An 18,624-nucleotide genomic window follows, 5' to 3' on the forward strand; every position below is an offset into this window, starting at 1 on the left:
TTTAAAGGTTCCATAACATTAGTGAACAATGTGACTGAACTGCTCATTAAACAAGTTGAAAAGGAAAAGTAAACAGGAAATCATTTTTGGATCTTTGAAAAAAATACAAACAAGACTATTACCGCTATTGCTATTGTTATTTCAGAATCATAGAGATCCTAGAGCTAATTTTATTCAGAAATTAAGGTCACCTAATTTTTGATTCTCTGTAATTTCAATTATAATATACATTTCTGTAAGGTTTGTATACTGCAATTCTTTTGAGATTATTACAAAGCATCCTCAAAACCTGAGAAATGAGGAGAATAATTTTCCCTATTGTATTAAATGTTAGAAACAGTATAATGGACTAGCATGAAGATCTACAAGGTTAAAATATTTCCGGACCTCTAAGAATGAAATTTTACATGCTAAGTATATTAGCATTTCAAAAAAAGAATATGTTATTTAGAAGGTAGGTTTGGTCAGATATACAAGCAATGAACAAAAAAGTCATGGAGACAAAAGTTCAAAAGTTAGTGTTCCCTGTTCTAGTATCATTCATAGAAAGAAAACTTCAAAAATCTTCCAACATTCATTTGTAATTCACAAGAATCTTCTTTTGTAGAATGGATGTGATTGCCCATCATACTTTCATTCAATCAATTATTTTATTAATCTCTGTAGCACCCATGTTCTCAGCTTATGTTCATTAAGCACTTTCTGCTTATGATTTGGCTTCCCCACTAGATCACCCTGTAAGTAGAATGTAATATGGATAATTTTATGATAGTTACATTTCTACTCTTATAAGGATATCGGTCATTGGATTCAGGGTCCACCATAATCCAGTATGCCCTCATCTTAACTTAAGCACATCTGCAAAGACCCTATTTACAAATAAGGTCATATTCTGAGGTCTCAGGTGGACATGAATTTGCAGGAATAGGATTTAACCCATTACCTCCTCACTCAGAGATGGCCATTGAGTATATCAGGGTTTTGGATTTATTTATTATAATTTATTTCAACAACAGAGTAGGCCATAAAGAAGAGTACAACCTAGAAATGCCTGTGGCATGTCAGTATCACAAGTATCCTTCCTAATTAGTTATAAGACATAGATGTTAGAATTTATGATAGGTCAAGCTGACCTAAATGATAGGTGTGAATTGCATAGCTGGACAGCTACACTTTACCTGACTCAATTTAGGTGACACACTGACTAATTTGACTGTAGACTGAATGTCCCCTAATTCAGTGAAACAGAATTTCTTAGAAAGGCAATAATGAATATATATTTGGGCCAACAATCATAGGAAACAAATAATATAATGTTTTCAAACACATTCACCCAAAATGACAAGTTCAAACTTACTAACAAAAATGTATCTCACAAACATGGCTCTGAAACACAGTAAGATTAATGATTCAAAGTCCAATAAATGAAAAGCAAATAATTTAATTTATTTAAGAGAGAGAATCTGTGTGGCTGAAGCAGGAAAAATTTCTCTAACAACACCTAAAAGATGATATTTTACAATTTGTAAAGATGCCTCTCAACATTTTACTTCAAACAAGTATGAAATGAGCTTCATTGCATGGTTTCTTATAATAACCTAACATAATAAAGATCAAATAGCCTCTGTCTCTTAGATACATAAGAGTTGTATCACCATAAGTAAATTTCTAAACTTCTTCCAGGCTCATTTTTCACTTCAGTAATTGGGCCTCATAGATTTGTTTTGATGATCTAATAAGGTGATGCTTAAACATAGTATGGGGTTTGGCCTGTGGCAATCATTAAATGGTAGCTATTCATTTCATTAACACAAAATGCATATTTATTAACTTATAATAAAATGTGTACACTCCCAGTGTCCAGAATTATTTTATCTGTCTGTGGAAGTATTTTTTTGGATTCGGTCACTTGGGATCTAATTAATAAACAGAGTATTTCAAGATACATGGAATAAGGATGATATTGCAAAGTATTTCAAACAAGCCCTGATTAAATCTAGTGAACCATTTTTCCCACAGAACTGAGCAGACTCTTACTGTAATACAGAATTTGAATATACCAGATGCCTCCTCTTTATATCCTTCCCATGTTAGATTAATATTAGAAAGCACTGGTTCTTTGGATTACTATTTCTGAATTTAAATAAAACCACTAATCTATTAAGGTGCTAGGTCTTCAAATAGCCTACAATTGGTTATACTTTTCTTTTACGTTGATTCTTGTCTTAGTTCCCTAAGACAGCTTTCCTGTATATATGTGGCTATTCCAAAATGTTCTCAGGTTCTCATTTAAAAAAAATTATTGTGAAAAAATTTTTATTGTATTTACTTCTATAATATTGACAACATGTAGGTGTTTATACTAGTTTCTTTGTAAGCTTTTGGATAACTTTACCATACCATGTCCTGACTCAGCTGGTAAAAAAATAAAGAATCAAGTTGTCTATGGTATGATAAAGAGTCACTCAGCATTGTAAATGAATGTACAAACACATATGATTATGATGAAGTTTTCTTATTTTACTCTTGTTACATGGCAAAAATATTTATCATATCTTTACCACAATTGAGAATTTAAAAGGCCATTTTTAATTTTTAATCTTTAGAAAATGTAGTTGCAAGTTTAAAATATATTAGTGAAGTCAAACTTTCACTATTGGCAGATGACATACTTTATGTAGAAGACCCAAAAGGCTCCACCAAAAAATTGCTAGACTAATACATGAATTAAACAAAGTTTACAGGATATAACGTCAATGTGCAGAAATTTGTTGCATTTCTATAAACCAATAATGAAGCAGCAGAAAAAAAATCAAAGAATCAATTCCATTTACAATTGCAGCAAAAACAATAAGATACTTAAAAATAAATCTAATTGAAGAGGTTAAAGATGTGTACTCTGAAAACTATAGAAGACTTATGAAAGAAATTGAAGAGCACACAAAGAAATGGAAAAGCATTCCATGCTCATGGACTGGAAGAACAAACATTGTTACAATGCTGATACTACCCAAATCAATGTACCAATTTAATACAATGCCTATCCAAATACCACCAGCATTCATCGCAGAGATAGATCAAACTATCCTAAATTTTTATGACACTAGCAAAGACTCTGAATGGCCAAAGAAATCCTGAAAAAGAAAAACAAAACTGGAGGCATCACAATTCCAGATTTCAAGCTATACTACAAAGCTGTAGTCATCAAAACCGTATAGTACTAGCACAAAAACAGACACATAGATCAATAGAACTGAATAAAAACCCAGAAATGGACCCACCAGTATATGGTCAACTCATCTTTGACAAAGCAGGAAAGAATATCAAATGGAAAAATAAAACAGTCTCTTCAACAAATGGTGCAGAGAAAACTGGATGTTGACATGCAGAAGAATGAAACTGAACAATTTTCTAAAACCATACACACAAATAAATTCAAACTGGATAAAAGACATAAATGTGAGACAGGAAACCATCCAAATCCTAGAGGAGAACACAGGCAGCAACCTCTTTGACCTTGGGGGGAGGAACTTCTTACTAGACACATTACCAAAGGCAAGGGAAATGAAAACAAACATGAATTACTGGGATTTCATCAAGATAAAAAGCTTCTGCAGAGTTAAGGAAACAATCAACAAAACTAAAAATCAGCCTAGGAATGGGAGAAGATATTTGCAAATAACATATCTGATAAAGGGTTAGCATCCAAAGTCTATAAAGAACTTACCAAAATTAAAACCCAAAGAACAAAAGACTCATTTAAAAATGGGCAGAAGGTGTGAATAGACACTACCAAAGAAGAAATCTGGTGGCTAACAAACATATGAAAGTATGCTCAACATTAATCATCATCAGGGAAATACAAATCAAAACCACAGGGGCACCTGGGTGGCTAAGTCAGTTAAGCGTCCAACTCTTCATTTTGGCTTAGGTCATGGTCTCGCAGTTCCTGAGTTTGAGCCCCACATCGGGACTCATACATCGCACCTGTAAGAATGGGTAAAATTAACAACACAAGAAACAACAGGTGTTGGCAAGGATGTGGAGAAAGGGGAAACTTCTTGTACTGCTGAACCTTCTTGTACTTCTTGAACCTCAGAACTGCAAACTGGTGTAGCCACTCTAGAGAACAGTACGGAGGTTCCTCCAAAAATTTAAACAGAACTACCCTACTATCCACCAATTGCACTATTAGGCATGTACCCAAAGATACAAAAATACAGATTCAAAGGGGTACATGCACCCTAGTGTTTAATGTTTATAGCAGCATTATCAACAACAGCCAAACTATGGAGAAAGCCCAAATGTCCACTGACTGATGAATGGATAAAGAAGAGGTGGTATGTATGTATGTATGTATGTATGTATGTATGTATGTATATATATATACATACATACATATGAAATATATATGTATATCTATATATACATATATTTATAATATACATATATATTTATATACACACACACATATGTGTGTGTATCTGTGTGTGTATGTATATATGTATACATACACAATGAAATATTACCCAGCCATCAAAAAGAATGAAATCTTGCTATGTGCAATGATGTGGATAGATCTAGAATGTAGTAGGCTAAGCAAAATAAGTCAATCAGAGAAAGACAAATATCATATGATTTCACTCATACATGGAATTTAAGAAACAAAACAGATGAACACATGGGAAAAGGGGGGAAGAGAAGAAAGGGAAACAAACCACAAAAGACTCTTATGGATAGCGAACAAACTGAGGGTTGATGGAGGGAGGTAGGTGGGAGATGGGCTCGATGGATGATGGATATTAAGGATGGCATTTGGTGTGATGAGCACTGGGTGTTTTATGTAAATGATGAATCACTGAAACTCTACTTCTGAAACCAATATTGCACTGTATATTAACTAATTAAAATTTAAATTAAAAAAACTGTAGAGAACAAACTGACAGTTATCAGAGGGGGGATGGATACAGGAATGAGTTAAGTAGATGATAAGAATTAAGGAGTGCATTTGTGATGAGCACTGGGTGATGTATGGAAGTGTTGAATCACTCTATTGTATACTGACACTAATATTACACTGTATTTTGACTAACTGGAATTTAATAAAAACTTAAAAACCAAACACACACGCACACACACACACACACACACACACACACACACACACAACAAAACAAAAAAAAAACAAACAAAAATGCATTAATGACTTGGAGAAAAAATATTATGTGTCATTCCAAAATTTGTCAAAAAAATGACTAGTTTATAAGTTGATCTGTCAAATATTTTCTAATTTAATATAGAAGATATATATATATACATATATATATACACATATATATATACACATATATATAATATTGAATATATTATAACCTAAGTGAAGAGGCAAAAGGAAACAAAAAAAAGACCTCCAATGGAATCTCCAAAAATTCAGAAAGATAGATGATAGATATGTGATATGAAGTAATGTACTATAAATTTAGTCACTGTAGTTACAACAATTAAACATGGCAGTGTTTTACATAAACTCAAATGGCAGATATAATGCAAAGCACTTGAGGATTTCTCTGCCCTTAGTAGCCCAAAGTGGATCTCGAAATAATGACCCTGAGGTCAAAGCCTGAGCTGAGATCAAGAGTCTGACACTCAATCAACTGAGCCACCCAGGTGCCCAGGCACCTAGGTGCTGGTCACGTATCCATTTATAACAGCAGTTTCCTCCTCTGTAATTACAGAGTTACCTTGTAACTGGGTTACTGTGAGAATTAAAAGAAACACTTTAGGGGCACCTGGGTGGCTCAGTCACTTAATCCTCTGACTTTGGCTCAGGTCATGATCTGAGGGATCATGAGTTGGAACCCAGCATTGGGCCCTGCACTGACAACTAGGAGCCCTTTTCAGATCCTCTGTCTCCCTCTCTCTCTGCCCCTCCTCCGCTCATAATCTCTCTCTCTCTCTCTCTCTCTCTCTCTCTCTCAAAAAATAAACATTAAAAAATAAATAAATAAAAGAAGCACTTAATGTAAAATTGACTTATAAAAAAACAAAATATCGGGGCACCCGGGTGGCTCGGTAGGTTAAGCATGCAACTTCTGCTCAAGTCATGATTTCACTGTTCCTGAGTTTGAGCCCTGCATCAGTCTCTCTGCTGTCATCACAGCGCTCACTTTGGAACCTATGTCCTCCTCTCTCTCTGCCTCTCCTCTGCTCACATTTTCTCCCTCTCTCTCTCATTCTCAGAAATAAACATTAAAAAAAAGAGCCAAATATAATGTCAATATGAGACATTATTACCATAGCAAAATATAAGGAAAACATTCTACTGAAGACATACAAAAGGTAAACCATCACCCCACAATTTTTAAATGGTATTTATATTTTATTACCTCAACAGCAGTACTACCTGTAAAGAATCCAAAACAGAATGATTTCAAATTAGATGGTCTCTGCAATTCATTTTGTTAATATTCTATTTGATTTTAAGGCTTTCTTACTTTTAAGAATAATAGTAATAGACATTCAAAATTCAAAGAGCAAAGTGTCCATATTATTAGAGAAACCATTTACATTATAGTTTTCATCCTGGGTTTTAAAAGAAAATTTTACCAAATATATAGTTAAAAATCATTAGCTATAAAAGAAAACTATTTATTTGTGGTGTTTTGGAATAAAATAAAAACTTGTATCCAAAGAGTCAATATAAATAGTGTTGTAGAATTACAGTAAATGAAGAGGAATCTTGTGGCTTTAATAATTATAGACAGAAAATATCATTCAAAATCTGCTAGGTAGAAAAGAATCACACCAAGACAAAAATATATTTTCAAGATCAAATGGGACAGAGTTGTTAAAAGTTAAAGTTGTCAAATTATAGGGTTTTAAATAATTTTTAACTCTCATTAAATAAGCAGAATCATATAGTTACCATATATTGTCAACAGGTTAAAAATGCACTAATAAAAAATGCAGATAAACTGAGTTGTCAACATATTTTTTGAAATGTTTTTTACATATATACAGACAATAATAAATCATCATTTGCTTATCTTTTTTATTTTATTAGACATGATTTAAAGCTATGGTACGGGTGTATGGCTTGATTCTCACAGATTATATAGTTTATATACAGAAATTTATTTTGGTGGTATTGTCTCCACTTATGAATATGTCACACCACTTGTCTTTACTTTTACAAGCACACTTTTCGCCTAATAAAACACTCATGAAAACTATTTAAAACCTATTGTTTTATCTAACAATAACTAGTTTATGTAATTTACAAGTATACATCATTGTTTATTCCAACATCATTTCTGCCTCCTCTACTTTTTGTGTTATAGTTACCTTGGTCATAATCAATATCATTGACTTATAAAATATACTACCTACACTTGAGAGGCTGAAGTCAAGATGTATAAAGAAATCCAATCATTATTTTAATTGCTAAGAACATTTTAAAAATAAAAACTGCTTGTATTCAGTCATTCTAGTGAGTATCTACTTAGTCTTCTTTTTTAAGATATAATTTAGATTTAATTTAAAGATTGTTAAGAAATGGCTTTTCACCTGATAGAATTCAAGTGCTCATATATTATCTCTACATGTATAAATATCCCCCACCATTGCCTGAAATGTTTTCCGCAATCTTCAGTGTGTCATCAACTTTAAACTCAGGCTATGGAAGAGGGATTTTATAGGGGTTGTGTTTGTGATATTGTGGAGACAGAATATTTTGAATAGATCAAGATTAGACAGTGAAACAAAGTTACTACAATGTTTTGGCACATAACAGATTTTGAATAAATTCTCCAGTGAAATAACAAATAGACTTTAAGAACATTTCAATCATCACTGTAAATTTTATAGATTTTAATATTAATGTTACCATAGTAACAGAAAATATAAAATATCCATATAATTTAATAATAAAACTAATTTTTTTCTTAAGTGTAGTGTTTCATTGCTATTCAGTTTTACTTGTTTTGTAATTTTTCATATTATATTTCCAGAGACTAAATTGTCTCCAATATATAAACATCAGAAATAATTTTTAGAAAAATATCTTAAAGAAAGTACTGCTAGTAAGAGGAAACATTTTACATAGAAAGACACAAAGGGTAATATATTTTCTTTATATACTCAATAACATTAAAAAAATTTTTATTGTGGTAATAACACTTCACATGAGATTTACCCTCTTAAACTTTCAAGTATACAATTTAGTATTGCGATTTATAGGCAAAATGTACAGCAGATCTCTAATCTTAGTCATCTTGCATAGCTAAAATTTTGTGTCTATTGATTAGCAACTCCCCAATTCCCCTCCCCAAGCCTCTGGCAACTATGATTCTACTCTTTGCTTCCAAAAGTTTACCTATTAAAGAGGACTCATTTAAATGGAATCATGTTTGTCCTATATCTGGCCTATTTCAATAAAATAATGTCTCACAGGATCATCCATGTTGTCACAGATTGCAGGATTTCCTTCTTTTTAAGGTTGAATAATGCTCCACTGTAAGTATTTGCTACTTTTGTATTCATTCATCTATCGAAGGACATTGATGTCCATCAATGGTTTCCATATTTGTCTGTTATGAATACTGCATGAACATTATAGTGCTAATATCTCAAGGTACTGATTTCAAATGTTTCATTTATTTATTATCATTTAATTTTAGTTTTTTGCCAGGTCTTTTATTTACTGTATTCTGATGCTTTGTTTTTTTTTTTTATTCTTATTTTTTTGTTTCCAGTTTTTATTTAAATTCTAGTTAGTAAACATATAGTGTAATAATGGTTTCAGGAGTAGAATTTAGTGATTTATATATAACACACAGTGCTCATCACCACAAGTTCCCTCCTTAATACTCATCATCCATTTAGCCCATCCCCCTCCCTCCTCCGAGCCTCCATCAATTCTGTTTGTTCTTCATAGTTAACAATTTCTTTAATCTTTTTTTTTTTTTTTTTTTTTTTTTTTTTTGCGAGAGAGAGTGTGAGCAGGGAAGGAGTAGAGAGAGAGGGAGACACAGAATCCAAAGCAGACTCCAGGCCCTGAGCTGTCAGCACAGAGCCTGACACAGGGCTCAAACTCATGAACCGTGAGATCATGACCTGAGCTGAGGTCAGATGCTCAACCAATTGAGCCACCCAGCTGCCCCTTTAGTTAGCAATTTCTTATGGCTTGCCTCCCTCTCTCTCTTTTTCCCCCCTTCACCTATGTTCCTTTTTTTTTCCTTAAATTTCCCATATGAATGAAATCATATGGCATTTGTCTTTCATTGAGTGACATTTCACTCAGCATAGTAACTGTAGCTCCATCCACATTGTTGCAAATGGCAAGATTTCATTCTTTTTCATGGCTAAATAATATTCCACTGAATATATACACACTACCTCTTCTTTACCCATTCATCAGTTGATGGACATTTGGGCTCTTTCCATAATTTGGCTATTGTTGATAATGCTGCTATATATAGTGGTGTGCATGTATCCCTTTCAATTAGTATTTTGTAATCTTTGGGTAAATACGTAGTAGTGCAAGGGCTAGATAGTAGGGTGTACTATTTTTAACTTTTTGAGGAACCTCTATACTGTTCTCCAGAGTAGCTACACCAGTTTGCATTCCCACAAAAAGTTCAAGAGTTTGCCCTTCTCCAAATCCTTGCCAACATTTGTTCCTAGTGTTGTTGGCTTTAGCGATTTTGACAGGTTGTATCTCATTAGTTTTGATTTGTATTTTTCTGATGATGAGTGATGTTGAGCATCTTTTCATATTTATGTTGGCCATTTGTATGGCATCTTTGGAAAAATGTCTATTCCTGTCTTTTACCCATTTCTTAACTGGGTTATTTGTTTTTTGGGTGTTGAGTTGATAAGTTCTTCATAGATTTTGGATACTAACCTTTTATCAGATATGTCATTTGCAAATATCTTTTCCCATTCATTAAGTTCCTTTTAGATTTTTGTTTCCTTCACTGTGTGAAAGCTTTTTATCTTGATGAAGTCCCAATAGTTCATTCTTGCTCTAGTTTCCCTTGCCTCAGGCGATGAGTCTAGTAAGAAGTTACCACAGACAAGGTGAGGTGGCTGCCTGTGTTCTCCTCTAGGATTTTTAACCATAAAAATCAGGTCTCACTTTTATGTCTTTCATTTCATCCATTTTGAATTTATTTTTGTGTATAGTGTAAGAAAGTGGTCCAGTTTCATTCTTCTGCATGTTGCTGTCTAGTTTTCCCAACACCATTTATTGAAGAGACTGTCTTCTTTCCAATGGATATTCTTTCCTGCTTTGCCAAAGATTAATTGATATAGTTGTGGGCCTATTTCTGGGTTTTCTATTCTGTTCTATTGATCCATGTGTCTATCTTTGTGCCACTACCATAGTGTTTTAATCACTTGGTTTGCTAGAATTTTGTTGAGAATTTTTGCATCCATGTTCATCATGGATATTGATCTGTAGTTCTCTTTTTTAGTGGAGTCTTTATCTGGTTTTGGTATCAGGGTAATGCTGGCCTCAGAGAATAAATTTGAAAGCCTTCCTTCCTTTTCTACTATTTAAAATAGTTTGAGAAGAATATGTATTAACTCTTTGTTAAATGTTTGGTAGAATTCACCTGTGAAGCCATCTGACCATGGACTTGTGTTTGCTGGGAGTTGTTTGATTAATGATTCAATTTCTTTCCCGGTCATTAATCTTCCTGTTTCAGTTTTGGTAGTTTGTATATTGCTAGGAATTTATCCATTTTTTCCAGTTTGCCAATTTTTTTGGTATATAGTTTTTCATAATATTCTGAGTGTTTGTATTTCTTGATGTTGGTTGTTATTTCTTCTCTTTCATTTGTGATTTTATCCATTTGGGTCCTTTCTCTTTTCCTTTTGATAAGTTTGGATAAGTTTTGTCAATTTTATTGATTTTTTCAAAGAACCAGTTCTGGTTTATTTGATCTTCTCTATTGTTTTCTAAATTTCTATATCAATTATTTCGGCTCTAAAATTTATTATTGTCTTCCTTCTGCTGATTTTAGGCTTCCTCTATTGTTCTTTTTTTAGCTCCTTTAGCTGTAAGGTTAGATTTTTTATTTGATTTTTATTTTCTTGCTTCTTATGGTAAGCTTGTATTGCTATGAACTTCCCTCTTAGGACTCCTCTTGCAGCATCCCCTTGCTGCGTAGTAGTCTAGTTATTTTCAGTAGTCTCAAGTTATTTTCTAATTTCTCTTTAATTTATTGTTTGACTATTGGTTGTTCATAAATGTGTGGTTTAATTTCCACACATTTGTAAATTTTTTAAAATGCTCATTTATTTGTTTTTGAGAGACAGAGAGAGAGTGAGGGAGTGACAGAAAGAGAGAGAGAGAGAACAAGCAGGGGAAGGAGAGAGAGAGAGAGAAAGAGAGAGAGAGAGAGAGAGAGAGAGAGAGAGAGAGAGAGAGAGAGAGAGAGAGAGAATCCTGAGCAGGCTCCACCCAGCACAGATTCCAATGTGATTCCTATCTCATGACCATCATGAGCCTAAAACAAGAGTCAGCTGCTTAACAGACACCCACACACATTTGTAATTTTAAAGTCTTCTTTTCTTAATTTCTCACTTTATTCTATTGTGTATGGAGAACTTACTTGGTATAATTTCAATCTTCTTAAATTGGTTAAGACTTTTTTGTTTTGCTTTGTTTTGTTTTGTGATATAACATGTGACCCTTACTGGAAAATATGACATGTGCATTTGAGAAAATGTATATTCTGCTGCTGCTGGATAGAATATTCTTTATATATCTGTTAGGTTCATTCAGTCATAATATTGTGTAAGACTGCTGTTTCTTTGTTGCTTTTCTGTATGCTTGTTCTATCTGTTATTGCAAATGGGGTAATGAAGTCATCTACTTTTATGCACTGTTATTTCTCCCTTCAGATTTGTCAATGTTTGCTTATATATTTAGGTTCTCTGCTATTGGTTGCACTTATATTTACAATTGTTATGTCTTCTGGATTAATTTTCATCATTATATAATATTCTTAATTGTCTCTTGTGACTGTTTTTGACTTAAAATCTATTTGGCCTAATATGTTTAATCATATCTGCTCTATTTTGGGTAGCATTTTCATGAAATACCTTTTTATGTACCTTTACTTTTATTCTAAGTATGTCTTTAAAACTAAGAGGCATCTCTTACATATAGCATTAGATTGATCTTCTTCTGTTTTGTTTTAATCCATTCAGCCACTCTATGTTTTTTTGATTGGAGAGTTATAACCATTTATAATTAATTATTGATAGAAACAAATTTATAAGTGTTTTTAGCTCATTATTTCCTGTTTCTTTTGTAGTTCTTTTGTCCCTTTTATCCTCCCTTGCTTTCTTCCTTTATGCTTCCCACTCCTTCTCTCTTTCTCTCTCTATTAATTTGCTTTGATTCCTTCCTCTTTTTCTTTTATGTAACTTTTATGGGTATTTTCTTTGTCGTTATCATGTGCTCACATAAAATATAGTTTAAAAAGTTTATTTTCAACTATTGACAACTTCAATCACCTACAAACTACACTTTTACTCACCCCCCTTTATGCTACTTTAAAAATATTTATTTTTGAGAGAGGTAGACAGCAAGTGGGTGAGGGGCAGAGAGAAAGGAAATCCCCTTTCTGTAGAAAGTGTAGATTGGGGCTCTACACTGACATAACAGAGTCAGGGCTTGAACTCATGAACCATGAGATCATGACCTGAGCCAAAATCAAGAGTCAGACACCCAACCAGTTGAGCCACCAGGCCCCCTGCTTTATGTTATTGATGTATCAATACATATCTATTTATATTGTGTTTTATCGTACATTGTGTATTACCTTGTTGTTTAAATTTCTTTATTTTAGGATAAAAAATTCCCTTTAGCATTTCTTGTGAGGTGGGTAATGGTGATGAAATCCATCACTTTTTGTTTATCTTGTAATGTCTTTATATCTCTTTCATTTTTTGATGGAAACCTTTGCTGAGTATAGTATTCTTGATTGGAAGGTGTTTTTTCTTTCTCCCCATCCCCCACCACCAGCAATTTGAATATGGCATTCCATTCCTTCCTGGTCTACAAGTTTCCTGCTGGAAAATTTGATGATAATCTTTAGGAGTTTCCTTCTAAGTGACAATTCACTTTTACTTGTTTTCAAATTTTTCTCTCCTTCTCCCTTTAACTTTTTACAATTTGATTATAATGTGTCTCACTGTGAATTAATTTGATTTAATCTTACTTGGAGTCCTTTGAACTTCCTGGATCTGGTTTTCCATTTCCTCTCCTAGATTTGGGACATTTTCAGCTTATTATTTCTTCAAAAGCTTTCTGGTACTTTCTGAAACTCTGATCCTTCTGGAACTTTCATAATGCATATATTGATCTGTTTAATGATGTTTAATAATTCCCTTAGACTCTTTTCACTCTTTTAAATTCGTTAACCTTTTCTTACTTTAACTAGATAATTTCAAATAACTTGTCTTCAAGTTTGTTGTTTCTCTCTTCTGCTTGCTGTAACATCATGATGAACTCCTCTATTAAAATTTTCAATTTAGTTATCATATTGTTAATCTAAGGATTTATTTGGTTCTATTTAAGGTTTTCTGTCTCTGTTGAAATTCTCCTTTTTTTATTAATTACTCTTCTGAGCTCACCAAGCATTTTTCTGACAGTTTATTTTGAATTCTCTGTCAGGTAATTCATAAATCTCCATTTCATTATGAATGGTTTCTGGAGTTTTTTTCTTGTTCCTTTGTATCATGTTTCCCTGTTTCTTCATTTTCTTTGACTCTTTTTTGGTATCTACACATTATAAAAACAACCACATTTCCATCTTCCTGGACTTTCCTTGTACAGGAGAAGATCTTCACCAATCAATTAGCCTGAACATTTATAGGCCTCTTCAACTTTCATGGTAGTCCAAACTTTTGCCTTTGTTCTTAGTGGCCACCAGGGATATAGCATATGCCAAGTTCCATTGGCATTCTGAGATAGTCAGGACAAGGCTAATCCCTTAGGTAGCTCCTAGAGAAGTTATATACTGAGTGCATGGTCTAACTTTTCATCCTGAGGGAGAAGATGGGAGTTGTAATTTATCATCTCCTTACTTTTCAATGAGCCTGAAGTTACTATGATAGATGCTCCCCACTAGTTCAAATTACCACTTTTTTTCTCTGTAAGCCCTGAGGATTAGCATATGCCAACTTCAACTCCCCAGGGCAGCAGGTGAGAGAGAAGCCAGTTATTGAGGTAGCATCCAAAAAAGCTGAGATGCTTGATGAACAGTCCAACCTCTTCCCCACTCAGTGAGAAGCTAGGAGTTGGGATTTTGGCTCACTGTCTTTGCATTAAGCTACGAGAGAAACTGTGGTAATTGCCCACAAGTTAGTTCTAACCAACACTGGGATGCCTTTAGTTCTTAGGGGACTAGCATATACTTGGACTTCTCAGCTCTCTGAAACAGGTAAGATAGTAACTAGTCCCTTGGGTAGTACCCAAGAAGATAGAATGCTGGATACTCACTTCAACTTCTTCAGAGGGAAGTTGGCAACTGGTGGTTCTGCCCCCAGTGATATACTATGAGTGGGGATTTTGATAAGAGAGTGTATTCTCTTTCCCACCAGTTTTGTTGTTGTAGGTTTTGCACTCATTAAGGGTGCAGAAACCTAGTAGGTAGTTTCTGGATTTCTCATTAAGGAAATCACTTCATGTATTGCTATGGAATTAATATGTCTGTGGAAAGGGAGTTCATTTTTCCCTATACTGATATCTTAGTGACATCTACAACAACTATGTAATTGTTAATTGGTAAAATTGTCAGTGGACTTTTTCCTCATCAATTTTTGTATTCCATAATTAAGTAAATAAAAAATACAAAATTAATTAAAAGCATTGTTTTCTGGCTTTTTATGAAGTATTTTAGAGTTCAAAATATACTAATAATATTTTTGGTATTGGCTCTTTATACAGCCTAGTATATTTTTGTGAGGAGATTCTAAAATAGGGCAAATATTCTGAGTTAGGATTATGTTAGTATCAATGTACTCCTTGAATGTCATTCTGTAAATTCTTGAGGTGACACAGAGCATTTCAGATTGCTTTTTCTTCAGAAAGATGCATATATATTAGTGAAAGAATTTCCAATGCATTGCTGAGAACACTATTCTTTTTAATAAATGCTTCTGTTAGATGCATTGTTCTTGCATGCTAATAAGATGACTCCCAAGGGCCACATCTTTTCCCACTGAATACTTAAATGGTTTTACTGCTCCTAGGACACATATGCAAATCACATTAAATTACAGAGAACATGCAACCCACTGTCAAACATCATAGACTAATGATCACAACTGCTGAAGTGAATCTACCAAAAAATATGTAAAATGTAGAGGAAAATTTGAATTAAAGTTCAGACTTTATAGAGCTTGTATTGATTAGGATAAAAGAATATATTAAGCACTGGTACTGTATAGGAATAAGAAAGGGATTGAAATGCATCAACAAAAGAATTTGTGTTAAACAATAAATGCCATTTATCTTTTTTCTTTTATTATCTCTTAAAATCAGTAGGTGCAGATGGACAGCAGAAAATAGAGCCTCATTTGTTACAACCAAATTGAACTATGAAAAAAGGGATACATAGAAATTCAATAAATTCAGTCAAGATATACGGTTTATTATATTAAGGTTCCTCCCCTATTTCAAACTTTATTCTATAGTAGTATTTTTATACCATTAGTGTTTATCCTATTTAATTGAACACATTAAGTGGGAATTGATTTGGGAAGCTTGGATCTATTTGCAATGTCGCCATTATCTTCATATTTTTTCTTAAGTTTATTTATTTAGTTTTGAGAGAGAGCATGAGCAGGGGAGGCACAGAGAAAGAGGGAGAGAGAAAGAATCCCAAGCAGGCTCCAGCTGTCATCACAGAGGCTGATGCAGGGCTTGAACTCACGAAACCATGAGATTATGACCTGAGCCCAAACCAAGATTTGGACGCTTAACCCACTAAGCAACCCAGGCACCTCAACTATCTTCATATTTTTACTCATGCTTTTCTTTTTAAGAACTATTTACATTGTGGAATAGTTATTCTCTTACCCTTTGTAGTGATTTGATTTACACTTTCTATACTGTGCCACCACACAGTAAAGAACCCACACACACCCACACACACACATATACACCTATATATATATTATATAAAATATATGTATATACATATATATCCTTTATTTATATCTCTTATGTGTATGTGTATATAAATATAAAGAATGCAAGTATAAAGGTTAGAACATAAACTCTTTGTTGTGACAAACATTTTTTTCTTAACTTTTTCGTCAAAATCTGGAAAATTATTGTTTTGTATAAAATATTATTTCTTTAATAAACAACAAAAAAGAAATGGACAAAGAACTGGCATAAAAATATGATAGAGCCATGTCCCTAATTTTGAAAACTAACAAATAAATTCAAAAAGTAATTTGAAAGAAACAGAAGTATGTAAATGAAGATAACTATAAAAAAAATGCAATTGAGAGTGATTAAAGGAGGCCAAACTATTTCATTAGTGTAAATTTGATCCAAAGGTTTGAAAAATAATACGCAAAGTTAAGACCAAAGGTTTATAATAGACATTAATGAGTGTTTAAGCTTTATAAGGGTATACAAAGCATAAGTCTATGAAAGTATATTTAAAACCATAATGAAAAATATTTCTTAGTAAAATAAAGTACAGAGTGTAATTGTTAAAAATAGAAAAAAGGTAACTAAGTATAAGATTAATTAAGTGGCATGATGACAAAATCTGGAATCAAGTGCTATTTTAACACTTAAGAAACACATAAATCAAATACATTTCAAGTTATATTTATTACTTAGGGGTCACAGAAAAAAGGAAAGATTTTTTTTTTATTTTGAATGGTATTTTATCACACTAACAGAACCCTGATCCAAACACCTAACACTGATGACACTTTTATCTTATCTTGTTACTACTAAGTACAAAAAATTTTATTTCCAATAAAAATAGTAGTATATAATAATTATAAATAAATTCAAACAATTTTTCAGCATATAATATATTATCTACTTTATATTAGGCACTATATATTTTTTGTTCATTTGTTATTACCAAATTTATGAGGTTGGTGCTATTGTAATATCTAGTTTACATAAGATTAAAGTGAGATTTACAGATATTGTGTAACTCCCTCAGCTGTTTCCAATTTCACATGTAAGGAGTAGGAAGTTGCCACAACAAGTTTACCAACAAGTAAAAAGCAGAAAAGACTAAGAAAGACTAAACTCTTTTAGGACCTATAAGAGAGGTAAGAACACCGGGCAAAATGATGTCCCCATGAAACCAAAAGACAAATACACAGAGTAAAAATTTACCTGAGAAGAGACTCATGAACAGGAACCACACCAGGAACAAGTGCCAGGTAGGTAAACATGAACAATAATTAATTTCTGGAGGCTCCGTACGACCAACTCCCAGTGATAGGGAGGCCCTACAATTTTGTGAGATTTACCTACAGGAGTTTGACTTGGTTCTAGTGTAAATATCAGGAAAATAAAGTTTCTAGAAGGGAGAATGGAAAAAGAACCATTTGAAATATCCCACAGTACTCTGTTCTTAACGAAGCCTGCCCTCAAGTGAAAGTGGTTAGCCGGAGACTCATCTGCTGGATATTTTCAGAGCCTAACTGACTTAGAAGGGAAATCCTCAACTCCAGCCCAATTTTGCTATCCTCTCCCACTTAAGGGGGAAGTGAAACCCAGAAATACTTGTAAAGTGTATAGTCCAGATGCATAGGATCCTTAAAAGAATGAAACCTAATCACAGGATTATACAATACTTCCTTCCTACTAATCATTATATCAGTAAAGACTTGTTCACAGCAATTCCTTTCACCACATATGACAGGGATGTTAGCATTATCAGACTAGCAATTTAATAGGCTAAAGGCTCTAATGGATAAAATAATCAGCAGCATTCAAGAACAAATGGATTATGTAAGTAGAGAGGTGGAAATCCCAAGAAAGAACAACAACAACATGCTAGACATAAAAATCACTGTAACAGAAATAAAGAATGTCTTTGATGGACTTAGTAGACTAGACACAGCTGAGGAAAAGACTGACATTACTCAACTGCAAGACTTACTTTAAAGCTATAGCAATCAAGATGGTGTGGTATTAATGAAAGAGGAGACAAATAGATCAATTGAAAACAACAGAGTTCCCAGAAATATACCCACATTAATATATTTAACTGATCTTTGAGGAAGAAGGAAAGATAATACAATGTGACAAAGACAGCCTTTCCAACAAATGGTACTAAAATACCTAGACATCTACATACACAAAAAAGTGAAATTTACACAAACCTTACACCTTTCACAAAAACTAACTCAAAACAGATACATGTTTAATTTTTTTAATATTTTATTTATTTATTTTTTTTGGCGGGGGAGGGTCAGAGAAAGGGAGACAGAGGATACAAAGCAGGCGCTGCGCTATGAGTGCAGAGCCCAATGCAGGGCTCGAACTCAGAAACTGTGAGAGCATGACCTGGCCAAAATCAAGAATCGGCCACCTAACTGACTGAGCCACCCAGATGT

At 33.3% G+C, this 18,624-nt stretch overlaps 1 long non-coding RNA gene across 1 annotated transcript in view; it reads right to left on the minus strand.

Annotated features, from left to right (window-relative positions):
* The window catches only part of LOC123379911, a 307,334-nt gene that overhangs the window by 80,908 nt on the left and 207,802 nt on the right, over nt 1-18,624 (minus strand). The window lies entirely within an intron of this gene.

Source organism: Felis catus, chromosome C2, assembly GCF_018350175.1.
Source record: "Felis catus isolate Fca126 chromosome C2, F.catus_Fca126_mat1.0, whole genome shotgun sequence".
Taxonomy (NCBI): domain Eukaryota; kingdom Metazoa; phylum Chordata; class Mammalia; order Carnivora; family Felidae; genus Felis; species Felis catus.